The 16,262-nt window shown below is 35.5% G+C and overlaps 1 protein-coding gene across 7 annotated transcripts in view; it reads left to right on the plus strand.

Annotated features, from left to right (window-relative positions):
• HMBOX1 (homeobox containing 1) overlaps window positions 1-16,262 on the plus strand; it is a 288,374-nt gene that overhangs the window by 196,050 nt on the left and 76,062 nt on the right. The gene's annotated exons all lie outside the window — the stretch shown is intronic.

A 16,262-nucleotide genomic window follows, 5' to 3' on the forward strand; every position in this document is an offset into this window, starting at 1 on the left:
AGAGAGAGAGAGAGAGAGAGAGAGAGAGAGAGAGAGAGAGAGAGAGAAATCCAAACTTAATTGTAGCCTTGGGGGTGGGGGAGAACAAAGTTAAAAAGTGCACAGCAGAGAACAAAAGAAAACTTCCCAAGGAAAAGATGGGCAGTTCTTAACACAAGGTGTATTATTTATACAGACTCTTATGAAATGAAAAGTTTTTGTTACATATTTTGAATCTGATGTTGTGCTATGCACATGACATTTTTTTCTTACTTTGTATTTAAGTTTATATGTTTTTTTATCTTTTCTCTATTCTGAATTTGTGTTCTGGTGTTTAAGTCAAAAATAAAAATTTTTTAAAAGGGGGGAAAAAAGCAAAACAACTTCCACTCCTTTCCTCAAGGAGCTTACATTCTAATTAGGGAGCTAATACATAAGTAGGTACAAAATATCTATTAAAGACTATAAGCACCCAACTATTATCTGCTTGCTAATGATACTCAAACCTGAGTTTCTAGCCCTGACCTATAGAATTCAAGTTTTTCAAAGGGAAGAACTATTTTTCTTTGTTTCTGCAATACTAGTGCATGGTATCTGTTTATTGAATTGGTGATTACTCTGATCTCTAATTCCAAATTTAATTACCTAAAAGAATTTGCTATTAGGTTTCTTACTGTCAATTTGAAACCAGTATATCTGATAGAATTCAGCAGATTCCTTTAGAGTAACTTCCTCTTTCAGTTTTGTTGTTTTTGTTGAAGCTCTTAATCAGTAGGAATTAAAATCTTGGAAATTCGTCTTTGACTTTCTTACCCTCTATCTCCCATGTATAATCAGCTACCTTGTAGCCTATGTTACCAAAGTTTCCTTCTCCCCTAACCATCAACCACTGTTGTCCAAGCTTCAAGAGCCCTGCTTATCCAGTGAACCTTCAATTACCCTTCTGTAACCCCTGTTGACCACAAAACCATTGTGGGCTATTCCTTTGAAATATCCCTGATGTTTCTCCCTTCAAATTTGTCACTACTACCAATCTAGTGCCAGAATTAAACCATTTAACCTAAGCTGGTCTTTCTGTTTCTAATATGTCTCCCCCTTCAGTCGGTTTTACAAACTTCCAGCAAGTTTCTTCTCCCAAAAATACCAATTTCATCATGTCACTTTGCACAATCACCTCCAGTCACTCCTCATTGCCTTCAGATTCTCAGGTTCTAAGAATTTTTGCCATGGAGGATTTGACAGGTCAAAGAAATCCCAAGAGCAGAAGGGAGGGAGGAATTCCTGACAACTTGTTCCCCTATTATCAACTGTTACAGCCAAAATGCAAAAAATATCTTTATCTCCCAGACTGTTATTTTGCTCTCGACTCATTAGAATTGACAGGAGCTTTTCCAATCCCAGTAGCAGTGAAGTGCTAGATATAGATATGTTTAAAATTTCCAAAGAATTTGATGTATGTTATCTGATTTGTTAAATAATAACACATTACACTACATTACAGTTTGCAAAATATTCCACATACTTTTCATACTACATACACATTTTCATTTGATCCTCACAACAACCCTAGAATGTAATATGTTTTGTCTTTTCAGGGTTTTGTCTTCTTTGGTTAAAATCTAATTAAATCTTTATGTGATCATTTTAAGATTCAAATGGAGGAAAAGGATAATGGTTGGAATTGCAACTACCTGAAGAAAATACAGAGAAGAGTAGCCTGTACACTTAGAATTGAAAAGGAAGATCTGTAAAACATTGTTAAAGCAAATGACATAATTTGGACTTAAAAAAAATCCAAGTATAAGTCTCAGGATAAGGACTGTTTCTGTTCTTTCTTCTTATCCCCATTGTTTACTACAGTCCTTGGCACATAATAGGCATTTAATACATGGACATTGATCATTAGTGGGGAAATTAGTTTGGAAAGACAAGTTAGATACAGATTATAAAGGACTTTAAAAAGGGTTTATATTTTATTGTGGGTTCTATAGAGAGTCACTGAAGCCTCTTAAATAGGGTAATGCTATCAGAGCAGAGCTTTAGGAACATCACTTTGGTAGCTATGTGGAAGATAGGTTAGAAGGGAATAAGATTGGGATTTCAACAACCAATTAGGAAGCTGTTGCACCTTCTAGCAAGAGGTGATAAGCTTCTGAACTAGGGCTTCCTGGCTATGTGAATAGAGAAAGAGTAAATTGCTAAAACTGTTGTGGAGGTAGAATCAACAAGACTTGCCAGTTTATTGGTTATGGGAGATGAGGGAGAAGTATAAAATTGAGGATGACCCTGAGGTTGTAAACCTGGGTGATTGGTTAGGTGATGTTTTCCTAGCCAGAAATTGGAAACTTAAGAAAAAGAGTGCTAGCTTTGATGAGAGGACTTGGGTTCAAATCCTTTTTCTGCCATTTTCCATCTCTGTAACTAACCCAGGGAAAGAAAGTCAGTTAATCGCTCTGGGCCTTGGTTTCCTCAGGTGTACATAGTAAGCATTTAATAAATGCTTGTTGCCTGCTTGCATGCCTTGTGGGGAATGATAAGATTAAAGGTAGAACATAGTGTATGACTAAGGTGGAGTGGAGAGTCAGATAAACTTTGGTGATATCTGCATGTACATTGAAATTTCAAGAAGAGAGGCAAAATTTAGGGTGGCGGAAAAGTTTAAGCACAGTCACTGGAATCCCTGAGTGGAAGAAGAATGACTTGAAGGTCAGTACATAATTGCCTTCAAGCTTTGGCTAGGATGATATACCTACATGATGTGAACCTCAGAAAATGAGAGATTACCGAGTATACAGCAGTGATGGGGTCTAGAAGTGTTCATGAAATACAATTGCCAAATTAATTATATCTTTCATCCCCTTGGCAAAGGCTGTTCAGATGTCATAAGAGAGACAGAATGCCTAGTAATTCTATTTGTCAGTCAACAAGCATTTATTATTTAATAAAGTACAAACAGGCCAGAATTTCAGTGTCAGCCATTTTAATACTTCTCAATTACTAGATCCTAATTAGTTAAACAGGTACTAAAGTTTTTTTCCATATTGTTAACTACATTTGTTTGCCTGATAGCTTAAATTATAACCATATGGGTATTCAAGATTGTAACTCCCTTACCTCATTAATTTCTCCCAACCTTGTTCCCTTATTTCTTCTACTAGCTTCAGATAGCCCTCATCCCAAATGAACTACAAATCTCTATCTACCTAGTGAAAGAGAATTAAAGTCTGAGTAATAACTACTTTGATGATAAATGAAACAAGAGAACAACGGTTGCAGGAAAACACCTTTTCAGGTTCTTAAGAGAGCTTTTATCAGTAATGCATTGGTTTCCGTTAATGCCAGACTTCAAACTTTGTTATTTTTTTAGTTACTTTTTCCTTTATCCTTCAACCAAATATTGGCAGAACTTAGAATATTTTCCTCTTGTGTAACTAATATAATATGTAATCTTTTGCCATGTGAAAATATTTTATCTCTGGGAGATACCTAAATGTGACCATCAAAAAGTAAGTAAATGTATAGAATGGAGAAAGGGCCTAGACCTGTAATTTCATTAATATGTAATCTCTCAGATTAGGAAATTCTCTGTAGGGATACAATCTAGTGTTTCATTGAATAGAATACTTGACTTCGATTGGGGAAGATCTGAGTTCAAATTCTGCCTAATACCTTCCTGCCAAACCTTCTAGCATTGTGACTGTGGGTAGGTCACTTAACCTTTCTCTGCCTCAGTTTTCTCATCTGTAAAATAAGAATAAAAATAATTCAGCATTTGTGGGGATCAAACTAAGACCATGTTTAAAAGCACTCAATATACCTTAAATGCTATATAAATACTATTTTTTATTTGTTTGTTTGTTCTCTGCACCTTATAGTCCTACAGCTTAGAACACTAAGAGTTTAAGTGATTTGCTCAAGGTCCCACTGGCAGTTTATATCAAAAGCAGGGCTTGAATCTAGGTCTGCCTGGCTCTGATGCCAGTGCTCTATCCACTGTGCCATTCTGCCTTTATACATACACACACACACACACACACACACACACGTATACATATGAATGTGTTACATAGAAACAATATAGATATTAAAGTAATGTCTTCATCCTATCTTCCTGACTCGCATTTTATTCTTGTTGAATGTGTAGCTCTGAATGATGTATTGGTAGTTTAACTAGAAACTTTCAAGAAAATGCTGTGAGTCATAATCACTGGGTGGATACTCTAGAACCCTTTTCCTAAAGGTTGGGTTTGTTTTTGTAGAGTGAATATTGACAGAAGAACATGATTCTGAGAAACAGCATTTATGATATCCTTGGTAGGGATACAGTTTAGTCCTATTCTTTAGCTAGGGAAGGAATTGGAATTGAGATCAGGGTCATTGGGTTCCCCAACTGCAGCAGGAATAGGATATCAGTGCCTTTGTACACTAAAGTAGATGGGGTTGGACTTGCCATCTCTCACCTTGGCATGTACTAGCCAAATGAACCTGTCCATCAGAGGTATTATCACTCTTAATCCTTCCCCATTTTGGTAGTTTATTCTTATCTAATAGTAACCGGAAGGGAAAAATAAAATCATCCCTTCATTTTAGTGGAACTTTCTGAATGTTTCTTTATTAAAGTACATTTTAATGGAAGCATTTTCAGGTAAAATGTTTAGTAAAATCCCATACATAAATATGTTGTACTAATCAAGTAGTATAAGGAACATATAAATACCAAAAATCATAGTGTTTCAGAACAGCAGAAAAGGGTACACTTTAGATGCCTGTAAGACTTTTGGTAACAGGAGAGCATTTCTATCAATCAGACAGTCAACAATCACTTATTAAACTTTCAGCTGAAGTCTAGGAATTCTACATGAGAGACTCTAGGAACATAAACACAAAAGTAAAGCTCTTTTTAAGGAGCTTTCAAGTTTATAAGGGATTGGAGGGCAGAAAAATAGATAAATATATATGAAATAAATATATAGCAGTTTAGGAGAGGGGAAATACTAGCAGGCTTGATGTGTAATATAGCTTTAGCAGTCTTAGAGGAAATAAGGGATTCTGTTTTAGGCATGGGGAACTGCCAGCACAAAGTCTAGGAGGTGAACAGCCTTGAGTAGGGGCAGCAAAAATACTAGATTGGCTAGGCTTTGGGTTCAAGGAGGAGAGTAATATATTAAGACTAGAAAGGTTGGTTGTAGTTAAGTTGTAAAAGAACTTTAAAAGTCAAACTGAGGAATTTATAATTGAACTTAGGAAGCCGCTAAAGTTTATTGACTAGGAGAATGACGTGGTTAGATGTGTGCTTAAGGAAAAACACTTTTAACAAGATTTTGAAAATGGATTAGAGTCATAAGAGCTGAGGCAGGTTAGACAATTAGAAGGGCATTATAATACTCCAGGCAGGAGGCAGAAGTTCTGTACTAAAATGGTAGCTGGTGCATAATGATAAGGAACTGGATGCCAAAGACAGAATGCTAGAAATGATATAGGCATTTAGGAGTTCCACCTAAGTTGTGAACCTGAGTAACTAAAAGAAGGAATGCTGCCATTCTCAAAAGAAATAGGGATGGTCACAAAAGGGGGGGGGTAGAATAAATGGGGCCTTCCTTAAAATAATAGGTAGCATCTATTTAAAGCCATCAGCAAGTATTATATGTAATGGGGAGAAGCTAGAAGCATTTCCCATAAGATCAGGGGTGAAACAAGGGTGTCCACTATCACCCCTCTTATTCAATCTGGTACTAGAAATGTGAGCAGTAGCAATTAGAGAAGAAAAAGAAATCAAAGGAATCAAATTAGGCAAAGAAGAGACCAAGCTATCACTCTTCGCAGATGATATACTTAGAGAATCAAGTAAAAAACTACTTGAGACAATAAATAAATTTGGCAAAGTTGCAGGATATAAAATAAACCCACATAAATCCTCTTGCATTCCTATATATTTCCAATGAAATTCAGCAGCAAGAGATAGAAAGAGAAATCCCATTTAAAGTTACTGTAGACATTATAAAATATTTGGGAATCTACCTGCCAAAACAAACCCAGGACCTGTATGATCATAACTACAAAACACTTTTCACACAAATAAAGTCAGATATAACTAATCGGAAAGACATCAAATGCTCATGGCTGGGTCGAGCTAATATAATAAAAATGACAATTTTACCTAAATTAAATTATATATTTAGTGCCATACCAATTAACTTACCAAAAAACTACTTTATAGAGCTAGAAAAAATAGTAACAAATTCATTTGGAAGAATAAACAGTCCAGAATATCAAGGGAATTAATAAAAAGAAATGCTAGGGAAGGTGGCCTAGCTATACCAGATTTCAATCTGTATTATAAAGCAGCAGTCATCAAAACTACTTGGTACTGGCTGAGGAATAGAGGAGTGGATCAATGGAATAGATTAGGCACACGAGATTCAGAAGTCAATGACTATAGTAATTTATTGTTTGATAAACCTCCAGACCCTGGTTTTGGGGATAAGAACTCACTATTTGACAAAAACTGCTGGGAAAACTGGAATATAGTATGGCAGAAACTGGGCATAGACCATTATCTTACAACATATACCAAAATCAAGTCTAAATGGGTTCATGATCTAGGTATAAAGGTTGATACTGTAAGCAGTCTCCTAAAACAAGGAATAGTTTACCTGTCAGACTTGTGGAGAGGGAAAGACTTTATGACTAAACAAGAATTAGAGAACATTATAAAATGTAAAATGGATAATTTTGACTACATGAAATTGAAAAGTTTCTGTACAAACAAAGCCAATGTAACCAAGATTAAGAGGGAGGTGGGAAATTGGGAAAGAATCTTTACAACCTATCACTGACAAAGGACTCATTTCTAAAACATACAGAGAATTGAGTCAAATTTATAAGAATACCAGTCATTCCCCAATTGATAAATGGTCAAAGGATAGGAATAAGCAATTTTCAGAGAAAGAAATTAAAGCTATCTATAAGCACATGAAGAAATGCTCTAATTCACTATTGATTAGAGAAATGCAAATCAAAACAACTCTGAGGTACCACATCTCACCAGTCAGATTGGCTAAGATGACAAAACAGGAAAATGACAAATGCTGGAGAGGATGTGGGCAAATTGGAACACTAATGCGTTGCTGGTGGAGTTGTGAACTGATCTAGCCTTTCTGGAGAGCAATCTGGAATTATGCCCAAAGGGCTATAAATACTTTCATACCCTTTGATCCAGCAATACCACTCCTAGGGTTATATCCCAAAGAGATCATAGAAATGAGAGAAAGACCCATATGTACAAAAATGTTTATAGCAGCTCTTTTTGTGGTAGCAAAGAATTGGAAATTAAGGGGGTGCCCATCAATTGGGGAATGGCTGAACAAGTTGTGGTATATGCGTGTTATGGAATACTGTTGTGCTATAAGAAACAAAGAGCAGACGGTCTTCATATTTACCTGGAGAGGCTTAAAAGAACTGATGCTGAGTGAGAAGAGTAGAACCAGGAGAAATTTGTACACAATTACAGACACAACGTATGTGTGATGACCAACTTTGATAGATTGGACTCTTCTCAGCAATGCACTGATATAAGTCAATCCCAAAAGACTCATGATGGAGAGAAATATGTGCATCCAGAGAAAGAACTAGAAAGAACTAAGTTTATATCCAGGTGGAAGCAAAATACCTGATCTTTTTCCTTCTCTTATTTGTTTTTATTTCCTCTTTACCATTTTTCATTCCAGCTGGTACAATCCGTCCTTATAATCTGACTAATGTATAATGTGAAAGTATTTACAGATCCTATACTTGACTATAAGCCGCCATGTGCAGGGAGGGGAGGGAGGGGGACAAAATGTGAAACTCAAGGAATTGTGGAATTGAATCCTGTAAACTAAAAGGAAACAAACAAATTAATAAAAAAAAATATATCCCAACACATCTGGGATATTTCTTAAAACAAAAACAAAAGGGGGGGTAGATTTCATAGTAAAGATAATGAATTGTGTTTTGGATATGTTCATTTGAAACAACTACAGGACATTTAGTTTAGAATGGGTAGTTATATATGTTTTCCTTAAGCTTAAGAGAGAGGTCAGAGCTGTATATGTGCATTTGGAAATCATCAGCATAAAGATGTTGATTATATCCATGGAACTGAAGAGATTAGCAAATAATAAAATATAGAGAATAGAATAGCAGATACCTCCAGTCAGAGCTTGGGGGCTATACTTGAAATGAGGGGATGTGCTTTAGATGTTGAATCAACAAAGGAAACTGAGTAAAAGGAGGCAGGCAGATAATAGGAGAACTTGAAGACTAGTGAAAACTTTGCAAAGATAAAGGTATCCAGTTGGATAGGGTGTTCTACAGTGACACATGCTTCAGAGAGGTCAAGAAGAATGGTGAGAGATAAAAGCCTACCAAATTTAGCAGTTCAGAAATCACTGCCATGTTGATATACCAGTTGGCTTTGTAAGAAGAACTTTCCTATATTACCGAAGACTGGAGCAAGGTATAATTTCTGGCTGTTTTAAGGAAGAAAAGGGAGCCTTCAGTGAATGGACTTACATTTTCTGAGAAAAATAAGAATTGACGTCCTTAGCTGATGTAGGTTAGGAGGAGGTATGAGAAGTTTGAGGCAATAAGAAAAGGTTTATAACAACCTCTGTGGAAAATAGAAGAGAAAACAAATTCTGAGGGGTAGTCTAGATGGCAAAATGAGAGGAAGTATTTTTGCCCAGCTCATCTAGCAAATCTCCTCTACAAAAATCTAGAAAATTCTCCAGTCCAAATTCTGGTCACAGAAGCCAAGGAAAAGTCACAGTGAATCATTTTTTCAGCCCATGCCAGCTTAGGAAGATAGAGATGTCTGTGGATGGAGGTGGGAGTTTGGGTAGGTGAGTAGAGGAGGCTGGCAAGTATTCCAACACCCAGAAATTATAAGACAGCTCAGACTGAACACCAGGGCAGCAAGCACCATGACAAAAAGAATTCCCAGGGGATCCCTGAACTAGCACTGGGAGCAGGAATGCATACCATTTGAAAGATCTATCGCCCATTACCCAGTTCTGGGTCACGTTGCCAGGGCAGAGGGTAATGGTCACAATAGAGCAGATCTAGCTATATGTGAAGCAAGGATCAAGTTCCAGAAACTTAGCTGTATAGTTCTGAGCCCAAGGACAAAGTAGCGATTCAGTGCCAACCTTTAGTCTCACACATAAGTCTGCAGTGGAATAACCAGGCAAGAGATCAAGGCCAAAAGGGAGCCAGCAGTTTAGTCATCCTTAACCTGCAGATCCTCCCAAAAGGTTCACAGTGACTGAACCAGCAGCAATCTACTGAAACTCAACCACCCCTAAGCCAACAGACTCAAACCTAGATCAGGAACTTGCTAGAGCTCATACCAGGAGGGCAATGAAAAGACCTATCCCAATATTACACCACTTTGGAAACACTGAAAACTTAAAGTATGCTCAGACTGAGCTTTGAAAGCAACAGGACAGAAAAAGACAAAAACTCAGACCAGACATTCCTTCCTTCTCCTTGAGTAGACAACAGAACCCATATAGTCCAAAGTCAAGAAGCTAGAAAAATGAGCAAACCAAAAAAGAACCTGACAATAAAGAGTTACTGTGATAACAGGGAAGTTCAAAACACAGAAGACAATGTCTTGAAAATAACTATAAGCACAGATTAGACACAAGCCCAACAAGATTTCCTAGAATATTTAAGGAGGTTTTATTTTTGTTTTGTTTTTTTAGTGATTTTAAAAACCAAATAAGAGTGACAATGAAAAAAATGGGGAAAGAAATAAGAGCTATGCAAGAAAATTATGAAAAGATAATTGATAGATTGGTAAAAGAGGTACAAAACATTACTGAAGAAAATTCTTTAAAAATTAGAATTGGCCAGGTGGAAGCTAATGATTCCATTAAATATCAAGAAATAAAACAAAATCAGAAGACTAAAAAAAATAGAAGAAAATATGAAATACTTAATAGGAAAAAAAACCCACTAATCGACCTGGAAAATTAAGAGATAAATTAAGAATTATTGAACTACCTGAAAGCCATGACCAAAAAATGGTCTAGATATCACCTTTCAAGAAATTGTAAAGGAAGATTTCCCAGATATCTTAGAACCAGAGGGCAAAGTAGAAACTGAAAGAATCTACTGGTCAGATCCTGAATGAAAGCCCAAAATGAAAACTCTCAGGAATATTATACCCAAAATCTAGACCTCCCAGGTCAAGGAGAAAATGTTATAAACTATCTGAAAGGATGAAGTCAAGTACCACGTAGCACTTTGAGGATCATACAGGTTTTAGCATCTACCACTTAGAAGGAATACAGGACTCCCACTATCCCTAATAAATTTCAGGATAAAATTATTGAATAAAATATTTCCCTTTTGGATACAGCAACATATTCTATAAGGTTTCATACTATCATCTGTTTGGACTCATACCAGCAATATAAATTTGGGTCCAATGTTAGAAAAAGTATGATAGACCATATCTAAATGATGTGATTGTGATTATATCAATAGAAGGGAGAAAAACTTTTGCGAAATATGATAACTATTTCTGTTTAAAACAAACGGTAAAAACATAGGAATAAATAAACCTTTCCTTAATATGGTAGACATTATTTATCTAAATCCAAGAGCCACTATCATCTATAATGGAGAAATGTTAGAGGTTTTTGCAATAAAATAAGATCAGGAAGCAAAAATGTCTATTGCCATTATAATTGTTTAATATAGTTATTGAAATGCTAATCATAGCAACAGGACAAGAAAAAGAAATTGAGGAAATAAACATAGGTAAAGAAGAAGTAATATTAACACTTTTGTAGATGATATGCTGGCCTATTTTTTTAAAAAACTTAATTTAACAAAAAAATAGTTGAAACAATACCTTTAATAAAGCAAGATATAAAATAAACCCACACAAATAACCAGGCTTTCTATATTTTACCAACACAACTCAGCAAAGAAGGTAAAAAATAAAATATCACTCAAATAACTATCAGCTGTTAAAAAATATTTGGGATTCTCCTGGCTCAGAACACACAGGAATTATATGAATGCTACTTCAAAATAACCTCTACACAAATAAAGACCTACATAAATAATTGGAGAAATATTAATTTCTTAAGACTGGGCTAGGCCAATAAAATAAAAATGATGATATGACATAATTTAATTTGCTTAATCATTGCCATGCCAAACTACCAAAAGATTACATTATAGAATTAGGGGAGAAAAGAGCAAAATTTTTCTAGAGGAACAAAAGGTCAAGGATCTTAAAAGATTTTTTTTTTTAAGTGGTAAGGAAGGAGCCCTTACAGTACCACATTACAAGCTATTATGGAAAGGAGTAATCATCAAAACTATTTATTACTGATTTAAAAAAATAGAAAAGTTTATCTGTGGTACAATTTAAGTACACATCTTTTTTAAATTTATTTTTAGTTTTGAACATTCATTTCCACAAGATTTTGAGTTACACTGTTTTCTCTCCCTGTCTTTCCCCTACCCCCACCCCAAAACAACAAGCCTACTGAATACCCCTTCCCCAATCCGTTCTCTCTTATATCCTCCCCCTTCATTCCCCTAAACTTTATAGTATGGCAAGATGGGTTTCTATACCTCAGTGCCTGTATATCTTATTTCCCAGTTGCATGTAAAAAAACAATTTTTAAACATTTGTTTTTAAAATTTTGAATTCCAGATGTTCTACCCTTCTTCCCTCCTCACCCACCCCCACTGAGAAGATAAGCAATTCAATATAGATTGTACATGCGTAGTTACCCAAATCATTTCCATCATAGTTATATTGTGAAAGATTAACTGTATTTGCCTCCATCCTATCCCGCCCCCCCACTTAATCTATTTTTTCCTTTGACCCTATCTCTTTTCAAAAATGTTTGCTTCTAACTACCCTCTCCCCCAGTCTGCGCTCCTTTCTATCCTCCCCCCTATCCTGTAGGGTAAGATACCCAATTAAGTGTGTATGTTATTCCCTCCTTAGGCCAAATTCCATGAGAATCAGGCTGTCCCATTCCCTTTCACCTTCCTGCTTTTCCCCTCCATTGTAACGGTTTTCTTTTTCCTCTTTTATATGAGATAATTTACCCTAATCTGTTTCTCCCTTTCTTCTTCTCCCAATAAATTCCTCTCACCTCTTAATTTTATTTTTTAGATATCGTCCCTTCATATTCAACTCATCCTGTGCCCTCTGACTATATAACATAAACATATAAATGCCCACACTCACATATATATTTATATACACATACATCCTCCTATACATACATATATATTCCTTTCAGCTATCCTATACTGCAAAAAGTCTCATGAGTTATAATTATCATTTTTCCATATAGAAATATAAATAGTTCAATTTTAATTAAGTTCCTTGTAGTTTCTTTTTCCTGTTTACCTTCTCATGCTTCTCTTGTTTCTTGTATTTAAAGGTCAAATATTCTGTTCAGCTCAGGTTTTTTCATCAAGAATGCTTGAAAGTCCTCTATTTCATTAAATAACCATATTTTTCCCTGTAGCATTATACTCGGTTTTGCTGGGTAGGTGATTTCTTGGTTTTAGTCCTAGCTCCTTTGACCTCTGGAATATCATGTTTCGAGCCTTTGGATCCCTTAATGTAGAAGCTTCTAGGTCTTGTATTATCCTGATTGTGTTTCCACATTACTCAAATTGTGTGTTTCCACATTACTCAAATTGTTTCTTCCTGACTGCTTGCAGTATTTTCTCCTTGACCTGGGAACTCTGGAATTTGGCTATAATATTCCTAAGAGTTTTCTTTTTGGGATCTTTTTCAAGAGGCAATCGATGAATTCTTTCAATTTCTATTTTGCCTTCTGGTTCTAGAATATCGGCAGTTTTGCTTGATAATTTCTTGAAAGATGGTGTCTAGACTCTTTTTTTTTTTTTTTGAGCATGGCTCTCAGGTAGAACAATAATTTTTTAAATGATCTCTCCTGTATCTGTTTTCCAGATCAGTGGTTTTTCAAGTGAGATGTTTCACATTGCTTCTATTTTTTTCATTTGTTTGGATATGTTTTATAGTATCTTGATTTCTCATATTAGCTTCCAATTGCTCCAATATAATTTTGAAGGAGTTATTCTCTTCAGTGAGTTTTTGAAATTCCTTTTCCATTGGGCAAATTTGACTTTTTAAAGCATTCTTCATCCCCTCATTAGTTTTTTATGCCTCTTTTGATATTTGAGTTAGTCTATTTTTTAAGGTGTTATTTTCTTCAGTGTATTTTTGGGTCTCCTTTAGCAGGCTTTTGGCTCACATTTCATGATTTTCTTGCATCATTCTCATTTTTCTTCCCAGTTTTTCCTGCACTTCTCTTACTTGATTTTCAAAATCCTTCTTGAGCTCCCTCCATGGCCTGTAACCAATTCATATTTTTTGTGAAGGATTTTGATGCAGGAGTTCTGACTTCGATATCTTCCTCTTGCTCCATGCCTTGATCTTTTTTATCCCCAAAAAAGGATTCTTCATCTGTTTGTGCTGCCTTTGCTTGCTCATATTGTCAGCCAATTACTTGACTTTCAAGCTCTTTGCCATGGTAGAATGGAGAGAGCTGTGTCCCAAATTTCTGGGGTTTGTGCAGCTGCCAGAGCTATTAGATGGGTGCCCTCTCTACAGCCACCACATGCTCTGGTTCAGTGGTCACACACCCCCAGACCACCATGAAAGACTGTGATCCGGATGCAAGCAGGTCAAAGCAAGATCATTTAGCCTCTGAATGGTAGCTTGATCCCCCTTCAATGTGCAGGCCAGGAGCTCTGAAAGCAGCCATGTGGCATCCATCACACCTCCTCTGCTTCTCACCCCAGGGGAAGCAGCCGGACCTCACTCCCCGTGTTCTAACAAGTTCCACACTGACCTTATACTTTGTCTTTGGCATTTGTGGATTGAGAAGTCTGGAAACTGCTACAGCTGCTGGTAATTTATTCTTGTGAAGTCTACTCCAGCTGCAGCTGGGCAGAGCCACTCTAGGGCTAAACCTGTGGCTCAGGCTGAACTGCCCATGGCTCCCAGCAAGCTGTGATGGACCCTTCCTGCTGGCCTTCCGGGTTTCCTTTAGCAGGAGATTTGTTTCTCTCTGTCACTTTGTGGGTTCTGTTTGTGGTTCAAAGATTTTGGTTACAGAGGTAACGTAGTCTTTTAAAATTACTAGTAGAATTGTAGAGCTGTCTGGCTGGGATTTAATTCAGATAAAGAACTCAACATTATATAGTGCCGTAAAATCTCTAAATTAATACAGGATACTTAGATTGTAAAAGGTTATGTCATAAATAAGTTAGAGGCACAGGGAAGGAGATACCTTTTCAATCTGTGGTATGGTGGATAGAGTGATGGACATGTAATTAGAAATACTTGAGTTCAAATGTGACCTTAGAAACTTAGTTATATGTTTAATTCTAGACAGGTCACTGAATCTTTCTCAGTATTAGTTTCTTCTATAAAATAGAGATAATAATACCATCTACCCCACAAGATTATTGTGAAGATCAAATAGGATAACATGTGAAGTGTTTTGCACAACATAAAGTGCTATTTTAGTGCTACCTGTTATTATTAGCCTTATTGTTAATGGACAGAAGAGTTCTTGACCAAACAAGGGGTAAAGATAAAATGGCCAGGAGATAAAATGTACAATTTTGATTATATATGTCTGATCTGCTAGGCACATTGAGATTAATTCACAAAACATTTGTTGTAATATACTGTGTTCAAGGCATTATTCCCAGCTGGCAGTAGTCAATAAAATAATCCTGTTCTCTATTTTCATTTGACTCTGGTGAAGGAAACTCACTGTAGTCAACCCCTCAGGCCTTTAGCATTTGAGATAAGATTTTCATATGTATATGTTTTGGGAAGGAACTACCTATAGAAAAGCATACCAGATTACACAATAAGATATCTTTCTGTCAATAAAAGAACATATTAAGCACCTACTAAAATGTGTTCCCTTTGACCCAGGAATACCACCACAGCCTATGCCCAAAAGAGATCAAAGGAAAAGTAGACCCTTTTATGTTCAAAAATATGGATAGCAGCTCTTTTTGTGGTAGAAAAAAAATTAGAAACTAAGAGGTATCAAACAATTAAGGTTGTGATAGTATTATTGTGCTATAAGAAATGAAGAAATACATGATTTCAAACAGAAATAGGAATTAATGAACTGATGCGAAGTGAATTGAGCAGAACCAGTATAACAATTTATAGTATGACATCATTATAAAAATGAATAATTTCGGAGGCTTTCACTTACTGGTGAAGAATAAGATGAATAGAAGTAGGAGAACAATTTATAAAATAACAACACTACAAAAACAGCCTTGAAAGCTGTAAGAGCTTTTATCATTACAGTGACTATTCATGATTCCAGTGAATGGATGATAAAGCATGCTATCCATCATGGAGAAGTGATGAATTTTAGCATGTGGAGAAAGAAATATATTTTTGTATACCATTGTTAAATAAATTTGTTTTGCTTGACTATGCATATTTATTATAGGAATTTTGTTTCTCTTTTTTTTCCCAATGTGGTAGAGGATTGGAGGAAGAAAAAAATAGGTTTGTGTTAACTTTTTAAAAATTAGAGAAGTATGGAGAGGTTGAAGTATAGTGTGGGGTTATTACACTTTTAAATGATATAATAGTATTTGTTTTACTTTATTGTTTTACTTTGTAACAAGATCCCTTACAAGGTGAGAGTAATCTATAAATGTAGGTTATATAAAAACAAAACACATTAAAATTTATAAAAATACACTTTAAGAAAATGAGAATTTTTTAAAGCATCTACTACATACCAGGCCCTGTGTTAGACACTGGAAATACAAGTATAAAGGATGAAATAATTCCTACTTACCCCAAGCTTGCATTCTAAGAGAAATATACAAACAAATAACTAATTCAGGCCATTTGATAAAAAGACTAGTCTGACAGTGAAAATTTTGAATTATAATTTCTAAAAATATATTTAATATATTCAGTACCTATGGTAATAGGAATTTGGTCAGCAAAGTGCTGATTAGTGGTCCAATCAAATTTGATTTAATGAATTGACAAAGATGACTTGTAATTAGTATATCAAATGTTTATATTTCTTCTAACGTACTTGACATTTAAAAACATCTCATGCTCGTTTAGTTAGCAATGTCTCAGAAGAAAGGATTTGCCGAGAAAAAAATGGCCCCTTCCTGTTGCACTTTTTTTTTTTATTAATGGAGTCTATTAATGAGGTTTTATT

The sequence above is a fragment of the Petaurus breviceps genome, unplaced genomic scaffold (genome assembly GCF_028583685.1).
Source record: "Petaurus breviceps papuanus isolate PSGF00001 unplaced genomic scaffold, PetGlider_PUasm1.0 90919, whole genome shotgun sequence".
Taxonomy (NCBI): Eukaryota; Metazoa; Chordata; class Mammalia; order Diprotodontia; family Petauridae; genus Petaurus; species Petaurus breviceps.